The sequence below is a fragment of the Pristiophorus japonicus genome, chromosome 20 (assembly GCF_044704955.1).
Source record: "Pristiophorus japonicus isolate sPriJap1 chromosome 20, sPriJap1.hap1, whole genome shotgun sequence".
NCBI classification, from domain to species: Eukaryota; Metazoa; Chordata; class Chondrichthyes; family Pristiophoridae; genus Pristiophorus; species Pristiophorus japonicus.
This window is the reverse complement of record NC_091996.1, coordinates 9,597,914-9,609,472: the sequence shown is the minus strand read 5'-3', so window position 1 is coordinate 9,609,472 and position 11,559 is coordinate 9,597,914. Positions and strand designations below refer to the sequence as shown.

Genomic DNA, 11,559 nt, shown 5'->3' with positions numbered 1-11,559 from the left:
TGGAGGATCTCGTCTCTTCTTCACTTGCTATCTATTTTCCTGTTTGAGTACTGGGAAAAAAGAAAACAAGAATAGTGAAATAAAAAGCAGGGGGGCGGGGGGGAGGGGGCGGGAAGATGATTCTGTGTTGTAGAATTACACACAAGGGGATTTATTTGACACCACCCCAAGTCTAGTATATCAGCTCGGTTATTTTTTTGCAGTTCTCCTCGATCATTATCCTCGCAGTCAAGTCATCTCGGAATCCGAGTCTTCGGACGCAGAACTGTCCTCACAGCAATCCTCCGCATCAGAGAAGGAGGATACGTAGTGTAGCCCTGACACTCGCTGGTACTGGGGGACGCAGGAGCTGGGGAAGAGCGACAGCTCCAAGCAAGTATTCCCCCTCCGCTCCTTCGAGAAGCTCCACATTTCAGCCAGCGGAGAGCACATCACACATCCCATAATGACGATGGCCGCCGGGCGTGGCACGAAGACGATGGAATTCCTCGGTCGCAGGAGAGCGGATTGGAGACAGGGGGTTAATCCTAGTATCTCCAGACGTTACAAGAGAGAGCTCACGACACAGGGCTTTGAATCACTCATCAGGAGCTGGAGCGGGGACTGATTCACCAGGGGATGTAATCCCTCCGACAGGCACAGCAAGGCACCTGCAAAATACAAAGCACAGCATCAAGGAATGAAGTTGGGGGTGTCAGACAGGAGATTCTACTTAAGGATCAGAACAACTCACCACGAGCCAGAAAGTGTCAACGATTTATATTAAAGTAATTCTCTCTTAGGCGATCCCTCGTATCGAGGATGACTTGCTTCCACACCTAAAAGGGATTTCCACTCATAGGGAACTAAAACTAGGGGACATAGAATAAGGGGCCGCCCATTTAACACTGAGATGAGGAGGAATTTCTTCTCTCAGAGGCTTGTAAATCTATGGAATTCTCTGTCCCCGAGAGCTGTGAAGGCTGGGTCATTGAATATATTTAAGGCAGAGATAGACAGATTTTTGAGCGATAAGGGAGTAAAGGGTTATGGGGAGCGGGCGGGGAAGTGGAGCTGAGTCCATGATCAGATCAGCCATGATCTTATTGAATGGCGGAGCAGGCTCAAGGGGCCAAATACTAGGGGACCGACGGTCTAGCGAGAAGGGAAAACTGAGGGAAATCCTTATTAGTCAGGAAATGGTGTTAGGGAAATTGAAGGGCTGATAAATCCCCAGGACCTGATAGTCTGCATCCCAGAGTACTTAAGGAAGTGGCCCTAGAAATAGTGGATGCATTGGTGGTCATTTTCCAACATTCCATGGACTCTGGTTCAGTTCCTATGGATTGGAGGGTAGCTAATGTAACCCCACTTTTTAAAAAAGGAGGGAGAGAGAAAACAGGGAATTATAGACCGGTTAGCCTGACATCAGTGGTGGGGAAAATGCTGGAATCAATTACTAAAGATGTAACAGCAGCGCATTTGGAAAGCAGTGACAGGATCGGTCCAAGTCAGCATGGATTTATGAAAGGGAAATCATGCTTGACAAATCTCGAATTTTTTGAGGATGTGACTAGTAGAGTGGATAAGGGAGAACCAGTGGATGTGGTGTATTTGGACTTTCAAAAGGCTTTTGACAAGGTCCCACACAAGAGATTAGTGTGCAAAATTAAGGCACATGGTATTGGGGATAATGTATTGATGTGGATAGAGAACTGGTTGGCAGACAGGAAGCAAAGAGTGGGAATAAACGGATCCTTTTCAGAATGGCAGGCAGTGACTGATGGGATGCTGCAGGGTTCAGTGCTGGGTCCCTAGCTATTTACAATATACATTAATGATTTAGACGAAGGAATTGAATGTAATATCTCTAAGTTTGCAGATGACACTAAGCTGGGTGGCGGCGTGAGCTGCGAGTAGGATGCTCAGAGGCTGCAGGGGGACTTGGACAGGTTAGATGAATGGGCAAATGCATGGCAGATGTGGTATAATGTGGATATGTGTGAAGTTATCCACTTTGGTGGCAAAAACAGGAAGGCAGATTATTATCTGAATGGTGACAGATTAGTAAAAGGGGAGGTGCAACGAGACTCGGGTATGATGGTACATCTGCCATTGAAGGTTGACATGCAGGTACAGCAGGCAGTAAAGAAAGCAAATGGCATGCTGGCTTTCATAGTGAGAAGATTTGAGTATAGGAGCAGGGAGGTCTTACTGCAGTTGTACAGGGTCTTGGTGAGACCATACCTTTAGTATTGTGTTCAGTTTTGGTCTCCTAATCTGAGGAAGGACATTCTTGCTATTGAGGGAGTGCAGCAAAGGTTCGCCAGACTGATTCCCAGGATGGCAGGACTGACATATGAAGAAAGATTGGATTGACTAGGCTTATACTCACTGGAATTTAGAAGAATGAGAAGGGATGTCGTAGAAACATATAAAATTCTGATGGGACTGGACAGGTTAGATGCAGGAAGAATGTTCCCAATGTTGGGGAAGTCCAGAACCAGGGGTCAAAGTCTAAGGATAAGGGGTAAGCCATTTAGGACCGAGATGAGGAGAAACTTCTTCACCCAGAGAGTGGTGAACCTGTGGAATTCTCTACCACAGAAAGTTGTTGAGGCCAGTTCGTTAGATATATTCAAAAGAGAGATGGATGTGATCCTTATGGCTAAAGGAATCAAGGGGTATGGAGAGAAAGCAGGAATGGGGTACTGAAGTTGCATGATCAGCCATGATCATATTGAATGGTGGTGCAGGCTCGAAGGGCCGAATGGCCTACTCCTGCACCTATTTTCTATGTTTCTAAATGGCCTACTCCTGCTCCTATTTTCTATGTTTCTAAATGGTCTACTCCTGCACCTATTTTCTATGTTTCTAAATGGCCTACTCCTGCTCCTATTTCTTATGTTCTTATGAGTTCACAGGTGTTTCAATGAAGGACCTAATATCCCAGATCCCGAACTATATCCTGAAGGGTGGAAGATGCCTGTGCGTGGATTTTTTTAACGTGTGGTGGCCGTTGCACACCAGCCACCACACGGACTTGACAGAGCTAGGTCTGTCCAGTGGCAAGGATTAACCGAGATGACTGGAGACCAGCTCTGCTGCACGGACCCAGTGCGCGCACATATCGCAGTGTGGGCTGGCCCCTTGTGCTGAGCCCTCAAAATAATTACACGCTTTTTGTTAAATAATGAAAATTCGAGCTTTGAGCTTCGAGCTTCCTGTTTTGCCTGGCGAGGTGCTGCAGGACAAAGGGTGGTCTACGAGGCCCCCGACCGCTCCGTGAACAAGCTCCGCACGCTCCGGGAGCGGTGCCAAACGGTGACGTGTGCTGTGCACCCACCTCACTGCTTTTCGGAGCTGCCACTGCCCCTGTCCCTGGCTTTATCTCGCTGGGGTGACATCAGGTGATTTATTCACAAAACGGGGCAAGATTGCAGCGGGAAATGAAAAAAATTCATTAAAAAAAAACACACAGGAAAGGTCAATCACCTTTCCTGTGGCGAAATGAATCACCTTGAGCCTTGAGGGGTGAGTGCAACATGGAGAAGTGAAGCATTTTACTGCTGAAAGCACAGACAGTCTGAGTGCAGCCTTAAAACCCCTTTTAAAAAGACGATTAATAGTCTTTCGTGGCATAAGTCACAGCTGCAGTAATGTAAGGCCTTCAACACTTTTATTACTTTAATGTTTGGCAGGCATTCCAACCATAATTATTGCAGCTCCTCCGATAATGAAATTTCTTAATAAAAAGAAAGGACTTGCATTTATATAGCGCCTTTCGTGACCTCAGGACAACCCAAAGCGCTTTACAGCCAATGAAGTACTTTTTGACTGTTGTAATGCGGGAAACGCGGCAGCCAATTTGCTCACAACAAGCTCCCACAAACAGCAATGTGATAATGACCAGATAATTTGCGGGTTGGGGTTGTGGGGGGGGGGGGTGGTAATTGTGTAATGCCCCCTCTGGGGGCGGTATCAGCCGTGAGGCGACCGGTCCTGCCCCCGCTCGTGATATTGGGGTTACCACCCCCAAGAGCAAATGGAGCCCAAAGTAACGAGCTCCATTTGCTCGCTGGGGCGGAAGGAATCCGAGAGGGGCGCAGGGCCGTGTAGTGGAACACGTAGCGCTGCTGCGTAGAATGGGCTTTCCGATCCATTAAAGGGGAGGGCCAAGGTGCCGACTGTGGGTCCCGACCTGGGACCACCGGGGGAGAGGGGTGCCGTGACATCAGCCCATCCGATGGACATCATCCGCATGCCTGACATGAGACTCCCAAAGCAAGCACCCTACTCGGAGCTCCGACACGGCAAGCGAGCCCCAGGTGGGCAGAGGAAACGCTTCAAAGATACCCTCAAGGCCTCCTTGATAAAGTGCAACATCCCCACCGACACCTGGGAATCCCCGGCCCAAGACCGCTCAAAGTGGAGGAAGAGCATCCGGGAAGGCGCCAAACACCTGGAGTCTCTTTGCCGGGAGCACGTGGAAGCCAAGCGCAAACAGCGGAAGGAACGCGCGGCAACCCAGGCACCCCACCCACCTGTCCCCTCAACCACCGTCTGCCCCACCTGTGACGGAGACTGTCACAGTCACCGGAGAACTCACTTTTAGTGTGGAAGCAAGTCATCCTCGACTCCGAGGGACAGCCTAAGAAGGAGAAGAGATTGAAGCCGGGTTGCCAGATTGTGGCACGGACCCCGCGGTCCACCATGTAACGGGCCACGACCGGGAAGTCTTTCATTTCCTTGAGCACGATGATGATGTCATCACTGGCGCAGCGGAGCGGGTCGCTAACGGTTACCACCGCCGCTAAACTCCCACGGAATTTAGCGGGAGTCATTAGCGCTGCCACACCCGGGCAGAAAATCTTTAGCGCCCTGTTAGTGCCTCCCGGGGGCACTAACACGGAGGCACTAATGACACGAATTTCTCCCCCTTTGTTTCTGCTCTGTTGATTGAGGGATAAATATTGGCCCCAGGACACTGGGGATAACTCCCCTGCTATTCTTCGAAAATAGTGCCCGTGGGATCTTTTACGTCCATCTGAGAGAGCAGACGGGGCCTCGGTTTAACATCTCATCCGAACAATGGCCCCTCTGACAGTGCAGCGCTCCCACAACTTTTGTGCTCAAATCTCTGGAGTGGGGACTTGAGCCCACAACCGTCTGACTCAGAGGCGCGAGTGCTGCCCACTGAGCCACCGCTGACATGTTAAAGGCTGTTAAACAACCATGAGCTTCAGATACCCTCCTCCCACCTAACTCACACCAACCTACTCCATCAGCACAAGGACTTCATCTCCCACTGCCTGTCACTCAGACCCAGTTTGCTGGACTGAAAGCATTCTGTGCCAGATCTTTGCTGCATTGGAGTCTGGACTCAGGCTGACAGGCACACTCAAGGTGCCCTTATGCATTTATTAGTTGTTCTGATTATTCCTTATGTTAATGAGGGGCTAACATCTCCAGCATTGAAGCACTGACCACACTCGATCAGCTTCGCTGGGCAGGCCACATAGTTCGCACGCCAGACACGAGACTCCCTAAGCAAATGCTCTATGCGGAGCTCCTTTACGGCAAACGAGCCAAAGGTGGGCAGCGGAAACGTTACAAGGACACCCGCAAAGCCTCCCTGATAAAGTGCGACATCACCACTGACACCTGGGAGTCCTTGGCCGAAAGGATTGCCCTAGGTGGAGAAAATGCAAGCGGGAGGGCGTTGAGCTCTTCGAATCTCAACGGCGAGAGTGTGAAGAGGTTAAGCACAGACAGTGGAAGGAGCGTGCGGCAAACCACCCACCCCTTCCCTAGGCGAATATCTGTCCCATCTGTGACAGAGTCTGTGGCTCTCGTATTGGACTGTTCAGCCACCAAAGAACTCACTTCAGGAGTGGAAGTAAGTCTTCCTCGATTCCGAGGGACTGTCTATGATGATGATGTTAGTGAGACAGACTTGTGCCCTGAATAAAGAATTTGCATTTTATACAACGCCTTTTACAACCTCAGGATGTCTCAAATGCTTTACGGCCAATGAAGTACATAGGATTACACAGGACATACGGCACAGAAACAGGCCGTTCAGCCCAACCAGTCCATGCCGGCGTTTATGCTCCACTCGAGCCTCCTCCCGTCTTTCCTCCTCTAAATCTATTAGCATAACCCTCGATTCCCTTCTCCCTCATGTGCTTGTCTTAGCTTCCCCTTAAATGCATCTATACTATTCACTTCAACCACTCCCTGTGGTAGCGAGTTCCACATTCTCACCACTCTCTGGGTAAAGAAGTTTCTTCTGAATTCCCTATTGGATTTCTTGGTGACATATGGGCTCAATTTTGCCCAAAGTCGTTTTTTGGCGTATTGCCAGAGTTAAGCCCATTTTTCTAGGTTAGAACTGCTCCAAAAATAACTGCGAAGTTTTCCCGCTCCACTTTTCAAAATTTGCTGCCGCACAGCCTGTCCTGTAGCCTTGGGGGGGGGGGTGGAGCCTACTGTTTGCGCCAAAAAAAACGATGCCACCCTTTCTGCGTGACGTGATTCCTATGGACGCATATACGCAGTACAGCTCCCGGTCTGCAATCGGCCATTTTTAAAGAGCCAGTTGTGTGCTAGAACTTTAATTCTCATTGGAAAAATCGGAGCTGCAATACTAGATGCATTGCAGTGCAAGGACCAAGAATTTCTTAAAGGATGAAGTGGATGCACTAGTTACTGTGATTGAGGCCAAATGGCAGGAGCTGGACACCAGCAGAGGTCACATAACAGTTCCACCCAAAGAAATGAAGAAATGCTGGAACCAACTTGCACAAGATTACTGTGCAATGGTGACTGTTGTGTATAAAAGAACTCCACAAGGCTGAGTACTGTGAGCTAAACTTAGTGTGACCTTAGTCTTCTTTATTACAACTCCAGAGTGCCTAAACATGGCAGCCAACCATTTATACTGGCCCTGCAGGTGACCATTAGGACTCCAACACTCACACCCTCTGGTGGCAAGTATTACATAGTTACATACATAACATCACTCCCCCCCCCCCCCAATGTCTTCAGTACAAGTTATTTACAAGTTGAGGCGATCCGGAGCCCTTCGCTCCCTGGTTGATCATCTATGTTCAAACCCTGGCATGTGTGTGATTGGTCGGACCATTGCTGAACTGCACCGCGGCTGGTCTGACCGGACTGTCAGGAACGGTGGGTTCATCCTCGCGATTGACAGCGAGGTCGATTGCTGGTTGGGTGTGTGTTGGTGGATCGTCGATAGTGATATCCTCTTCAAGTCGTTCCTGGTTGTCAGTAAATCACAATTTGGTCTGATCTGAATGCTTTCTGCACGTTTGGCCATTTAACAGTTTGATTATAAACACCCTAATCCCTTCCTTGGCCAAAACAGTGCCAGCAACCCACTTGGGACCATGACCGTAATTCAGGACAAACACAGGGTCGTTAACATCAATGCCACGCGATACAGCCGCGCGATCGTGGTACATGTTCTGCCGGTGTCGCCGGGATTCCACGTGATCATTAAGATCCGGGCGGACTAGGGAGAGCCTGGTTTTGAGGGCTCTCTTCATTAACAATTCTGTCGGCGGAACCCCGGTGAGCGAGTGGGGTCGCGTGCGGTGACTGAGCAGAATGCGAGATAAGCAGGTCTGCAGGGAGTCGTCCGTCACGCATTTCATGCTCTGCTTCATTGCTTGGACTGCCCGCTCCGCTTGACCGTTAGACGCGGGCTTAAATGGAGCAGACCTGACATGCTTGATGCCATTGCGGGTCAAAAACTCGTTGAATTCCGAGCTGGTGAAACAGGGTCCATTTTCGCTGACAAGGACGTCGGGCAAACCATGGGTGGCAAACGTGGCCCGGAAGCTTTCAATGGTGGCAGTGGATGTGCTGGATGACATGATTATGCATTCAATCCATTTGGTGTAAGTGTCCACAACTACTAAAAACATCTTTCCTAGAAAGGGGCCGGCAAAATCTACGTGGATCCTCGACCACGGTTTGGAGGGCCATGACCACAGACTCAGTGGAGCCTCCCTTGGTGCATTGCTCAGTTGCGAGCAAGTGTTGCACTGATGCACGCATGACTCCAAGTCCGAGTCAATGCTGGGTCACCAAACATGCGACCTGGCAATTGCCTTCATCATGACAATGCCTGGGTGGGTACTGTGTAGGTCGCGTATAAATGTTTCACTGCCTTTTTTTTGCGAAACCACGCGATTACCCCATGAGAGACAATCCGACTGGATGGACATTTCATCTTTGCATCGGTGAAACGGCTTAATTTCATCTTGCATTTCCCCGGGAACGGCCGACCAGTTCCCATTTAGGACGCAACTCATAAACTAATGATAGCACAGGATCCTGGCTGGTCCAGGTCCTGATCTGGCGAGCTGTGATGGGTGACCCCTCGCTCTCAAAAGCATCCATGACCAGTAGCAAGTCTGCGGGCTGCGCCATTTCAACCCCAATGGTGGGTAATGATAGCCGGCTGAGACCATCGGCACAGTTCTCCGTGCCTGGTCTGTGGCGGATAACATAGTCATAAGCGGATAATGTTCGTGTCCATCTTTGGATGTGGGACGAAGCATTGGTATTTATACCTTTGCTCTCTGAAAACAGCGAAATGAGCGGCTTGTGATCAGTTTCAAGCTCAAACTGAAGTCCAAATTGGTGCATTTTCTTAACCCCATATAACATGCTAACGCCTCTTTCTCGACCATACTATAGGCTCTCTCAGCCTTAGACAGACTTTTAGACACGTATACAACCGGTTGGAGGTTGCCCAATACATTGGCTTGCTGTAACACACAGCCAACCCCGTACGATGAGGCGCCACAAGCTAGCACTAAACCTTTACATGGGTCATAGTGTACAAGTAACTTATTTGAACATAGCAGGTTCCTGGCCTTCTCAAAAGCTGTGTCTTGAGATTTGCCCCAAACCCAGTCGTTACCCTTACATAGCAACATGTGCAAAGGCTCTAACAAAGTGCTCAACCCGGGTAGAAAGTTACCGAAATAGTTGAGGAGTCCCAGGAATGAACGCAGCTCCGTCACATTCTGTTGTCTGGGTGCATTCTTGATGGCCTCTGCCTTTGAGTCCGTGGGCCTGATGCTGTCTGCTGCAATCTTTCTCCCCAAAAATTCGACTTCTGGTGCCAGGAAAACACACTTGGAGCTTTTCAGCCTGAGTCCCACTCTGTCTAGGCGACTCTTCCAGGTTGTGTAGGTGTTCAATGGTGCCATGACCAGTAATCAGGATGTCGTCTTGAAACACAACGGTGCGAGGAACAGATTTCAGCAAACTCTCCATGTTTCTCTGGAAAATGGCTGCAGCCGAGCGAATCCCGAAAGGTATATAAACAGCCCTTTGTGTGTGTTGATGCACGTCAGTCTTTTCGTAGATTCAGCCAGCTCATGTAGGCGGAGGTTAGGTCCAACTTGGTGAATGACTCCCCCCCCACCCCCACTAACGTTGCGAACAGGTCATCCACCTTGGGCAGTGGGTACTGGTCCTGTAGTGAGACTTGGTTAATCGTTACCTTGTAGTCTCCGCAGATTCTGACCGTGGCATCACTTTTCAACACCGGAACAATTGGACTGGCCCACTCGTTGAACTCGAATGGCGATTTGATTCCTTCGCGTTGGAGTCTGTCCAGTTTGATCTCGACTTTCTCCCTCATCATGTGTGGAACCGCCCGGGCCTTGTGATGGACGGGCCGTGCATCGGGGCCGAGATGGATCTGTACCTTGGCGCCTGTGAAGTTGCCGGTGCCTGGTTCAAATAGCGAGGGAAACTTGCTCAGCACTTGAGCACACGAGTGAAGATAGTGCTTTGATGCCGTTCCAATTCCATCTAATCTTTTCTAGCCAGCTTCTGCCGAACAGCGTTGGGCCATTGCCTGGAACAATCCACAATGATAGGTCATGCACAGCTCCATCATACGATACCTTCACTGCCGCGTTTCCAATGACTGGTATGAGCTCTTTGGTGTAGGTACGCAGCTTTGCATTAATCGGACTCAGTTTGGGCCTTTGTGCCTTATTGCCCCACAGTTTCTCGAAAGCCTTCTGGCTCATTATTGACTGACTCGCACCCGTGTCGAACTCCATGGATACTGGAACTCCATTTAATTTGACTTTCAGCATTATAGGAGGGCTCTTGATGGTGAAGGTACGTACCCCATACACTTCTTCCTTGGGTTGAGTTGCCAGTGCTGCGTGATCCGCGCTGGATTGATCATCCTCTGCCACGTGGTGTGTCGCAGTACGTTCGCACATTCGCTGGAGCTGCCCCTTGGTTGCGCAGCCTTTGCACACGTAGTGCTTGAATCGACATCGATGATTACCCCCCGCAGCGCCAACACAGTGCTAATGGATTCACATTCACCCCCGATGGCGGACTCTGAGTCATCACAGGTCTTGTAGCCGCAGACGTGTAGGCCCTGCCATATGCAGTTCGGCCTGCTAGCGACGTCACTTTATGCACAGTACTTGCCGGTGAGCTTTGATGTTGAGAAGGTATCTGTTTGGTGTCATCGTCCGTGGCCACGCATGCCTGGGCGATCGCGAAGGCCCTGCTCAGGTCTAGGGTTTCGGCAGCCAGCATCTATTGAAGGATGACCTCGTGGCTGATGCCCAGCACGAGAAAGTCCCGCAGCATTTGCCCCAACGCAGCTCCAAAATCGCAAGGTCCCACGAGGCATCTCAGGTCAGCGACATACTCGGCCAAGTCCTGGCCCCCCCGGAGCGATGGTGCGTGTAAAAACAATATCTGGCCATGAGGATACTCTCCTTCTGCTTGAGGTGGTCCCAAACCCACATGCACAACTCTGTATATTCCTTCTCTGTTGGTTTTGTCGGTGGGAGCAGATTATTGATGAGGCCGTATTTTTTAGGCCCACAAACGGTGAGGAGAACCGCCCTGCGCTTGGCCGCATTAGTGTCTCCTTCCAGCTCGTTGGCCACAAAGTACTGATTGAGACACTCGATGAAGGCTTCCCAATCATCACCCTCTACGAATCTCTCTAATATTCCAATGGCAGCCATGGTTGCGTGAAGGTTCGTATTCTGTTACTCGTCGCCAGTTGCTGTGTATAGAAGAACTCCCCAAGGCTGAGCACTATGAGCTAAAATTAGTGTGACCTTAGTCTTCTTTATTACAACTCCAGAGTGTCTAAACAACATGGCAGCCAGCCTTTTATACTGGCTCTGCACATGTGTGCAGGTGACCATTAGGACTCCAACAGTCGCGCCCTCCGGTGGCAAGTATTGCATAGTTACATACATAACAGTGACCACCCCGAGGTCTGGAGGCCAGTGCAAAGAGAAGTGGCAGGACCTTCCTCAAGTAGTTAGTGTAAGTAATATTTTCATTTATTCACTGGAATTGCAATTGTAAATGTGACCATCTGTATATGTCCCACCCAGCAGAAAGACACCCTCTCTAAAAAGTTATATTTTCATTTTTGCGGAGGAAAGTGGCACACAACAAAAGGGAAAGAACTCGAACAGGAGGAGGCCCGGCAAATCTGCATCCACCGACACCCTTGGAAGAGAGGGTCGCTGCTTTGATGGG

The 11,559-nt window shown here is 49.9% G+C and overlaps 1 protein-coding gene across 1 annotated transcript in view; it reads right to left on the bottom strand.

Annotated features, from left to right (window-relative positions):
* Positions 1–494: 494 nt before the first annotated feature.
* Positions 495–11,559, bottom strand: part of usp20 (ubiquitin specific peptidase 20) — a 204,748-nt gene continuing 193,683 nt past the window's right edge. The window contains exon 26 of the transcript XR_011588147.1: positions 495–650. The gene's annotated coding sequence lies outside the window, so the exon portion shown is untranslated. The remainder of the gene's footprint in view (positions 651–11,559) is intronic.